Genomic DNA, 10,791 nt, shown 5'->3' on the forward strand with positions numbered 1-10,791 from the left:
AAGTCCCCTGACTTGGAAAAATCACAGCCTGAGGACAAGAATATAAATTATTTTACACTCAGAGCTTCTTCTGCTTGTTCTGTTTTTAACATGTCCTTTGCTTTGCTTCTAATAGTGTGAGAGGAATAAAATAAAAGCACACACCATTCCCTATGTTAGAAACCGAAGCCCTAGTTCTGCAGTAGTATCTATGTGGGTCAGCTTCAGCTGAGTTTGATAGATCTTCCTGGGCTTGGAGGCCCAGCCATGAATGTGACAGTGCAAGAGCAAAGCTGTTATATACTGCAGCCTTGCATAATTCTACTTGCTCCTATGTTTTTGTTATGGGGTTGTTTGCAAGCAAATAAAATAACACTAGTTTTATTTCAGTATCCTCCGTTACCTGGAATGGCAGGTTTTGTGCTTGGGCTAGCAAATTCATATCAGTTCTGCAAGGCTGAAGGCTGTATAGGAGAAGCAAACAGCCTCTAGCATTGCCTACATTCATAAAGGAAAGTACTCAATAAAATCCGTGGCATTAGCAAAGGTAATGTGGGAGCAGGCAGTGAGTAAACCAGGCCCCAATATTTAGAGAACATGGAGGAACCTGAAGTTAGGTAGCCACTTTGCTATCTAAGTGAATGAGTAGGACCGCCCTGCTAACTAGCCTTTGCAACCATGCATCCCTACATGGTACCCTCTTTCCAACACTCTTATGTAACCCTTGCAGCATGCCATCATCCTTTCTCTCTGTAGCCCAGCCCAGCATTCCCCATCCCTAGCATCACAGTTACTTGCAGTCAGTGTGTGTGGCTGACAGTACAGTGCCAGGATTTCAAAACCCCCTAGGGTGAACTGCCATATAGGCCAGTGCACCAGAACAAGGTGGCAGCAGAATGGAGTTCATCTTAACTTGAGTAGCTCAGCAGTTCCCGCCCTTCCATATCCCATTTATTTTTCTCTTTCAGCAACAGCAGCTGACTCCTAGGATCTTTGCCTGCAACTGCCTCTCAACTGTGTGGAGTCCTAGGTGGAACTGGAGGCTGCTGTAAAAGGATAGGTAGGAAGAGGGTGGATGAGCTGTTGCTGGAAGAGCTTCCTGTATGAGTGACCGGGATCACAGACAATGGATTTTAGGAGATGACATAACCACTGGGGAAGAGAAGGCAGGGAAAGCAGATAGGAGGTCAGGGGGGTAACAGGCAGAAAGGAGAAGGCAGCAGCTTTGCAGGGAGAATAGGGGGAAAGTAGCCATGGCATGGCACCACTGGATTCCCAGATTCTTAGGGAAGATAGGATTTGAAACCTTTTGTCAAATAATCGACTATGGCCACTATCTTTCCTCTTTCCTCTGAGATTGAGAACAGAGTCAGAATCCCCCACTCCAACCTACAGCTGATTTTGAGCAGAAGCCTGGGAACGGGAGCCATGGAAGCTCAGTAAGTGCCAATCATTCATACTGTTTTTAGTGGACTACACTCAGATCTATGCGCATAGACAAGCACTGGCTGATACAGCTGAGACCTTAGTTTGATGAACTTGGGTGAAAAAGGTGGGAACTGTTCAGGTAGCTAGCTGGGGATCTGAGCAGAACAGAAATGGAAGTACTGATTCCCATTTACATAGAAAGGAGAGAGAGAGAGTATGCTGCGCATTGATATGTTTGCCAGGTTTCATGAAGACCATTTAAAATCTTAATCTGAGAACAAACCTTGCAAGAGAATAAATTTTTCAGGAGCATTTCTCTGTGTAATAAAGTCCTTTTGGATACATTCACATCGAAAATTTACACCTGCTATGTGTATAAATTTCAGCAAGGCCGTGCTAAAATCATCCTCTGACCTTTTCAAATGAATAAATCTGCTGTGCGCCAATGTATTTCTGCACTGTGGGGTTCAGTCTTTACTGAATGAGAACCTCTCAGATTAGCCATGATAAAGGGACAGATTTACTGTCTACTGTGGCAGTGTATTAAATTTGCTTGACCAGCTACCCTGCTTCATATGCTCATGGAGAAAAATGTATTCAGTGAGCAATCTTTACATCACATCTTGATTCATATTTAGACACCTGAATAAAGATGCTACAGCATCTACATTAATAGTTGAGACACAAGGCAGGGATTCTGTTCCCACATGTGCCACTGACTTACCCTGTGGCATTTGACATGTTAGTGGACCAGTCTGGGCCTGAGTTTCTGCATCTATGAAATGGAAATTTGTGACAGTATGCAGAACCTGTGGGGTACCACCTGGTAGCTGCGATAACACTGAGCCCTCTGCCTGACCAGCTTGGGCTTGCTCTCACACTGTGATGCTATGAAAAGCTACAAACCTCTGATAGGTCCTGCACTTACACAGCCCTCCACCGGCAAGGACCACATCCAGCTTTGTTCCATGAATGCTCTCCAGCCTCTCACGTACCAACAGTATAGAGACTCCAGCTGGTGCCTAAGCACAGGACTATACCGTCTAGCCTGGTCAAAAAGCCTGATCAGTGGAGGTTATCCAGTCTGCCCTTCCCTTGAAGTGGAAGAACCATGCACCGGCTTTTGTTACTGAGAAGTTTGTCTAAACATTTCACTCAAAGGCACACTGGTTAAGATAAAATGTTAAAATCTATTTTTCTGTAATGAATAAACTTAAGTGATAGTATGAAGTATAAAGAGATTAAAAGTAGTAACCAAATGCCATAAACATAAGACCGCAGTCTAAGTTTTTTACACAGTTACAAGGTCTTGAATTAGCAATGTCTCACCCTCGTTAGTTGGTGCCCAGCATGCTTTTAAGAAGCTGCTTGTAACCTTCCTTGCCTGAGACTCCCCTTCCCTCTTCTGGATGACTCTTCAGGTGTTCAGCTGAATGGGAGTGGAGCCAAACTTGCGTCTACCAGTTTGTCAGACATGTTCTCTTGGCTGCTTGGGCAGAGTTCCTTTTCACTGGGTCCAGATAGACTTCTGGCATGTCCTGTCCTGAACTGGGTGTTGTGCAGATAATTGTATTAAAGACAGAGACTCAGATGAGGTCATAATAACTTAAGATAGATTCAGTTTTTGAAGTGTTTGAGTCTACCAGGAAGGATTCTAGTTGTGGTGGTGGCCTCTGTGATATGGATGTCAGTCAACTGGGAATCCTCTGTGCGTCTTAGTAGCTGAAGCTAGGAGAGGAAAAAATAAAACACTGTGTAAATCTTATTTTCATTATATTTCTGACTGATTGTAAAAAGGGAAATAATGCAGGCACATTAAGAACGTGTTCTCCTAAACTTTCCAACCTCTAAAGTGTCAGATAAAACATCCAAATGTTTCAGTGCTTTTCCAAATAGAGCCTTTAAATAAAGGGTTAATTATATAATTGTGGTAATATGCATGATCCTAGCTATTAACAAGGAGAAGTGTGATTTTTGATGTTGCCTTCTGCTGTGGACTGAGATGATCACAACCACTTCTAATGGAATGGAAAATAATGGCTCATGGTAGTGTTCGCCATCAATAGAAAAACTTGCAGGAAATCATCTGTCTTCATGAAGAAGAGAGAGGTGTGTGTGTGTGTGTGTGTGTGTGTGTGTGTGTGTGTGTGATTTTTACATGAAAAAATGAGCCCTTAATCCTCATTTAAAGTCTTAGTGATTATCCTTAGTAAGGATAAGATATGGTCAAGGAGGTCATGGATTCCATGACTTTCTGGGGCAGAGCTAGAGCAGCTGTCAGCCTGAGGGCTGCTGTTGAACAGCTGATTGGCTGACTAGTGGGCTGGAGCAGATACAAGCCCCGGCAGCTGTTTTTCACCCTCCTCCCCACCCATGGTATTAAGTCAGGGACAGGTTGTGGCTTCCATGAATTTTTGTTTGACTGTGACCTGTCCCTGACTTTTTTAATTAAAAATACCCGTGACAGAAGCTTAACCTTAGTGATTAGTGTTCATGTATTGTAATGACTTGTTACGTGACAGGTTTGTTTTCTGTTCTTCTAAAGGGAAGAATAGCTCAGATGTCTCCAAACAAAAAACAAACACACACACACACACACACACAAAATCCCCCAAACAAACAAACAAACAACTTCGCAAGCTGTTGAAGTCCACAGATTGTAATTAGTAGTAATAACATATCTGGTTGCAGGTGTTTAATACTGAAATAGAGAATTTCAAAAGGGGACATAAATGCACATTAACAAGCTTTTTAAAATACCCACAACCAATTTTTATGGGGGGGAGCGGGGGAAATGTTTTTCCATGTTCCTGATTTAATATAGGACCTGATCCAAAGCCTTTTGAAGCCGATGGGAATTGTAATTCCATTGACTTCAGTGGGCACTGCATGGGGTCCATAATGCTGGCCACTTTCAGTGGCTGAGTTTGTAGGAAAGTCCAGGAGATGCTATGTATTAGTGAGTTTTGTTGTTGGTTTAGAGGCTAAACATGGGCATTTTGGCCTACATCTCATTACAATGGACATGCACCCCACATGGTAGTAAGCTTGATTGAAATCTGGATTTTTTTTTTTTTTTTGTTAAAAGTATTTTATTCCACAAAATTAAGCTTGGTAAAGGGTAGCCCTTTGAGGTATAGCATTTATCATCCTAAAACTCATTTGTGCAAACAGCACATATTTGATAACAACAGTAGTTCATGACTGCTTGGATATATGTGCTGATTTACAGTAAGAGGCATGAATTACTTTTATCTGATATATAGTGCTCTTCCCCTTCTTCTCCCAGACTTTGATCTAAAATAGCCCATGTCCTTTGACCTCCAGGGTACAGTGTAAGGTGCATCTATTGACATTGCCTACTCTTGCAACATTTGATGATGATTTTAAAGCCCAGGCTCTGAGAGTCATGTTATGTAAAGTTCAGCTTTGGGTTAAAAAAAAAAAAAAATTCTTATGGTTGTGGAGAAAAGCTTGAAAATAGGAATCCCTAAAGGATCTTAAAAAAAACAAAAAACAAAACAAAAAACAAAAAAACCTTTAAAATAACTGTCTTAAAAAGCAAGAGATTTTTAAACATATGTCATGATATTTTGGAGCCTGTGACCAACTGCAACTTTGTGTTTGCTCCTTGCACCCTATTGTAGTAATCTTTGTAAAAAGTATACCTTGTGAGCTATCATTTGAAAAATCATTCTTTGCTGATCATTATTGTCCCGATAAAATATATGGCAACGCTGCTAAAGTTGTAAGATTCCACTGTATGGTGTTCTTAAACATGATTCAAGTCTAGGGAGTGGCCAAACCAGTTCCTCAGACAAAAGGCAAGCAGACACCATAGTCACGTATAAACAGAGTCAAATGGGCTATCAACTGCTAAGTGGCTATTCATTGGTAGATAAAGGGACATGGGCAGAAAACCTACATCTTAGCAAAGAAAGAGCATGGAGTTCCCATCCATACAGTGTGCCTGTAGTCATGTTCCCAGATGCTGAAGCTTCTTAAAAATTGGGAGGGTTATAAAAAGGAGGGGCAGACACGCCAAAGGATCCTTCCCTTTCTCTCTGCCCATGGCATTCAAGACACGTTAAGAACAAAAGAAGCAGCATTGAACAAGGTGAGGGGGATCCTGACTGAAAGAAGTTCAGCCACTAGAACTGCTGAAACGTGGTAAGAGATTTTTTGTTTGAATTAACCTTAGTTAGGTAAATTAAGCATTAGTTGCAGTTTTACCTTTATTTTTCTTGTAACCAATTCTGACTTTTATGCCTCATTACTTGGAGTCACTTAAAATCTGTCTTCGTAGTTAAACTTGTTTTAATCCAGTGTGTTTGTTTGGGAAACTCCATTTGGGATTAACAGGATATGGACATATAATTTCTATTAATAAAATGCTGGACTTTATATGAGCTTGTATTGTCCAGGAGAGGGCTGGGGAAAGTCTGGGATTGGGATGTGTTGGGGTCACCCTGCAGTGTAATTCAGGCTAATGAAAGCCTGAGTGTGACTGGTGGTTTGCGAGTGCAGGCAATTTGGGAGTGACTTGCATGGTAAAGGCTGTTTTTGAGCAGTCCAGGAATAGAAGCAACAATGACAAAACAGCGTAAAGGGTATCCCAGGTTAGAGTGCTGGGATGACACAGCTACTCACTAATATAGATTGTACTCTGGGTATGTGTCACATGCATAGTTTTGAACACATGATGTTGGCAATACTAATCTATCTATCCATGTATTGGTGAAGGGAGGCATTTGATGGAGACTGAGGTCTCTGGCAGTGAGTTATGTTGGGAGTCAGGCTTGTTTGGTGGCTGTGGAGGTAGCTGCTACTTGATTTATTTTCTTAAAATAGATCAAGGGCATCTTGCGGACAGGACTGAAAGTCTCACTTTCTGACACTGGTACCAACTCTGTCAGCTCATGTCTTTTGCAATCCACCTTCAGTCTGAGTTTTCCCATTTGAGCTACTTGTGTTTGCTCAGAATGACTTCTGAGAACATCCCTGGCTGCAGACAGCACCTACTCATTAAAATTGTGGCTCATAGGGATGTCCTCATGTAAATGACCTTTTATGATTCATTAAACTATTCCTCCTCTTCGAAGAGGCTGGTATCACTCTTATTTATATATGCACTGTGTAAGCTGTATAGGAGGTAACGGTGTGAGAAGAACAAGGATTTTGCCCTATTCTGCCACACCTCAAGACAGTATAGCTTCTTATAGGTTAGGCAAAATACCTAATGTAATTACCCCACTTATTCATGCAGGACTGAGATCATTTCCCAAATTAGAGGTGAGTTGTTATGTGAGACAGTTTATCTTAATAGCTCATTTTTCATGAGGTGTCAAAAATAACCACTTTATTTTTTCCCCCCTGAACTATATATAATTAAAAGTTGGCAATACTTGCTGAGCAAGTAACTGGCTCCCATATGAGAATTGTTCACGAAGTCAAACATTGGTGAGTTTTAAAGAGTTTGTGGGGGGGAAAACGTTGCTGATGTGCAGCAAAATGATGACTGCTAATATTTTAACTGCCTACACAGTACTCAGGATGTAGGGCATCCTCAAAGTTGTCTGGAAAGAGAGACTGTGCTACTATATGGAGAAAATGCAGAGGGTGTCCATTTGGTCATAGGTGTGAGATTAGGGCTAGGAGTGGAGGAATAGGTGAACAAGTTTGGATCAAATTAAAAAAATAAAGCATGGAATTTGAACATATTATAAACTTTTATATAAACACACACGTACACGTGTGTGTATGTATATATAACGTAAACATTCATATACATTTCCCCACTTCATTTTCTTCTTTCGGTGGGAAAGAAAAATAAAACTTTCAACATATGAAAGTGTTGGCTTAATTTGTGGTATTTCTTATTAGGTTGAAAACATCGAAGTCTTGGCTGTGATTTGAAAACTCACCCTTGTGCTGTTTCATCTGGGTTTACAAAGCAAAATGATTTGGAAAACAATGCAAATATAAAGATGTTTGGATAGCCAAATGTTTTGATATTTGTCCATCAGACGTAAAACTTAGGTCAGAAGTCAGACACACACTTTTAAGATGATGTAGAAAAGGTGCATAGTTTTATGGGATGTGAATTCCTAGTGTTAATGACCACCTGAAACTAACTTGGAAAAGCCCATGTTTGGAGTGGAGAGCAAATAATAACTAAAGATAATGAAAAGCAGAGACTTCTTGCTTGGATGTGTGGTTACTGCAGTAAGACAACATATTGTAATTGCACATTGTTTTGGTTTCCGGAGCACCATACTTGGCTGCAAAGTAGCCAAATTTCAAAAGATCTCCCTGTATAAAACAAATATTGTAAGAAAATTAAGGAAAAGATTACAGAAATGTGGTGGCTCTAACTGTAGTTTCAGGAGTATTTCCACTGAAGTCAATGGAGTCACACTGATAATAAAAACCAGGGTAAGGGACATCAGAAAGGGGGCCTGGTAGATTTAACCTAAAATGGATTTATTAACCAGAGGGAAATGACTGATGCTTTGAGTACAGGATGCAAATTCTACTAAGCCCTTTCTCATCCTTTGATTACATAGATGATAGATTATTCAGATATGACTATCAATTGAGCACTAAATTAGCTAGCCATACTTAATAAATTTGTAAAATTAAAGCAGTGGTATGGCTGGGGATATTTTCTTGCTGGTAAGACTAAGAGGTTGGCTGTGTTTGTTTTAAGTAACACTCTACTCCCCTCCTGAATAGATGCCTGGTAAGGATGGAAAGGGTTGAGTCTGTTGACTCAGTGGTATGGCTGGATTGATAATCCACCTGGATATAAGGCAGGTGGCAACAGCCCTTAGGCTGAGAGAATGAGATGTAATTCAGGACAGATGAGTCTGCAAAGCAGAACCCTAAATGCTGCATAACACCTTCCTCCAGCTTCAGACTTCTCCCCTGTAACAACAAAGACATCTAGGCCGAGGGCAAAGATTTTTGGCTGAGGACTTCTGTGGAATTATTGTGGAAGTTTGTGTTCGAATCTGTCCCCAGGAGAGACGACTTTACATTAGCTGCTGTTGAAGTGCTTAGCATTTATTCTCATTTTAGAGGCATTGCTGGTTCCAGTGGTATTTTCCCATTTTAAGTACAAGGAATAAATCTGGAAGTGGTAATATCTCTAAAATGGGAATGCACATTTCAGTGTATTCATGTTGTAATTACTGTCATGTAGCTACCATCCAGTTCTATAGATTTTAGTAGTAATTGCTGTTAAGTGCTGAAGGCTGGAATGTCATTGCCTCGGTAATGCTGCTTAGTGCTTCTGTCCTTGTCTGTGTTACCAGTACGAGCAGCAGATAACGCAACCTGCCTATTCAGCAGACCTCTATGTCACTCATAAAGAAAGACCCCAGACATGATTTGGTGAAAAAGGTACTCGGCCAGGTTTATTGCCCTCAAGGCACAGCCCTAGTGCTCTTACTCCGTGGTTACAATACGAGTGCTCAGTGGCAAGGAGTGGCTCAGTCAGCAGCGGGGGTCTTGCTGTCCCCTTGACCACTCAAAGGTCAGGTTCCCTGATGTTTATATACTCAGACAAACAACTTACATACCACCTTATGTGTTTCGTGACATCTGTTTGTTACCTCCCCTTGTTCCTGACACCTTGGACAAAAAACATCCTTATTCATTATTCTGTCAAACCATCTTATCTTCTTGCAGATTGGGGTATATCTGTACTACCTTCTGAAATGTATTTATGTAAATATCTAGTGTGGTGGTGTTTTGCAAAGGCCTGGCCTACTCTGGTTCATAGCCTTTGGTTCAGACATCAGGTCTTGCACAAAGCCCAGTGCCCAGGCTTGTGCTCTCTACTACAACTACAGTTATCAGAAAGCATAACTACATAATGTCACTGTATTATAAAGTGTAACCAAAACATGAAAGTTAGGAAAACCTGAATGCTGTGGATTCCATGGTTGATATTTCTGAAGGATTTATTAGGGCTATGTGGAGAAAGGAAATTCCATTTTTTTGTTTTCATTTTGATTCACAATGAAACCTCCACATTGAAAAATCCTTAATGAAAGGGAATGGAGTTGCAGAATCTGGAATTCGTGGTGCGTTGCCTCACAACCTCCAGTCCTGGAGGCCCTGGGGTCTCTGACTCTGAGGCAGTCCGACAAGTTGACTGTTGAGGAAATGACCAGGTGAGCTGGCAGCAAACCAGAAAGGCTTTGAAACCTGGCAGACAAGCAGAGTTCTGTCAAACCCCACCTGGGTTTCATCAGGACTTCTTCAAAATTGAACGGTCTCCATTAAATGGCTCAATTCTGATGAAAAAATGTTTTGCTGGAATTTTTCTAACTAGCTGTAGAGTTAAGCCATATCTTGCACTAAAACTAGTAGGAGTTATGTAGCTAAATCCACTTGTTGTCTTTGAAAATCATGACCTGTACATGTAACTGCTATTAATATTAATGAAAGACCCACCTGCATGAATGGCAAGAATCAGCCCAATGCAACTTAGGTATAGGAAGCTTCAGTAAGTGTTTCTCTGAAGGTTATTGTATTTTAAAGGCAGAACCCAAGTAATTTAAAATGCATCATTTTAGTGTATTAAGTCCAGATTGTCTCCTTGATCTTTTGACATCTCTTAATTAATGCTTTTTGTGTTCTCATTCTTGTAAGCCCATTTTATGATTCCTCAAGGGAAGTGGATCACTGCAGAAATAATTCTTCTAACATGAGCATTATGTTACTGAAATATGCAGCTTGGGGAGAGGTAGAAGGATATAAGTAACCCAGGGGATGGAGAGAGAAAAGCTAATTGGGTAATGCTTACATAGCTAGCATACTATACACTACTCCCAATTTTCAGTAAATTAATGGGAAAATGTTTTAAGTGATTGTGCTCATTATATATTTTTTTGTTTTACATCCAATCTCAGTTTAATCATTTATTTCAGCCTGAGAGAGGCCATCAGAGGTGCATTCTGAACCTCCTCAGCCAACAGAGAAATAGCTTCAAATCTCCTTCTGAAACTACCACATTTGGAATGCAGGTGTATGCTGTTCATAGTTGATGGAATCGATATGAGAAGGCGAGTAGAGCCTGCAAAAGTCTTTAAAATCTGTAAAGTGATTTGAAAGTAACCTTTATCTCTGTTTTTTAATAAGTTGCTGAAATAATACAACCTAAGTAGAATCTATTTTTGTGTATTTTACTGGTTACAGGAACCCATTAACCTTTAAACAACAAGCAAATGCTAAAACTAAAATCAACAGAATGAGGGAGATGAGGGGGAGTCAGCATTATAGAATGTTCTTGAAACCACTGTATCACAAGTAAGCATGGGCAAATCAATTCTGATTTCAAATTAAAAACAACCAGAACTTTTGCTCAGAATTAGT

The 10,791-nt window shown here is 40.5% G+C and overlaps 1 long non-coding RNA gene across 1 annotated transcript; it reads left to right on the forward strand.

Moving 5' to 3' along the window:
- The first annotated feature begins 946 nt into the window (after positions 1 to 946).
- LOC137155177 (uncharacterized) lies at positions 947 to 10,579 on the forward strand. The gene is made up of 3 exons (XR_010920370.1): positions 947 to 1,039; positions 1,336 to 1,418; positions 10,347 to 10,579. It is a non-coding gene; the product is annotated as an uncharacterized lncRNA (long non-coding RNA).
- The last annotated feature ends 212 nt before the right edge of the window (positions 10,580 to 10,791 follow it).

The sequence above is a fragment of the Emydura macquarii genome, unplaced genomic scaffold, assembly GCF_026122565.2.
Source record: "Emydura macquarii macquarii isolate MOO-44397 ecotype Brisbane River unplaced genomic scaffold, CSIRO-AGI_Emac_v2 contig_1348, whole genome shotgun sequence".
NCBI lineage: Eukaryota > Metazoa > Chordata > Testudines > Chelidae > Emydura > Emydura macquarii.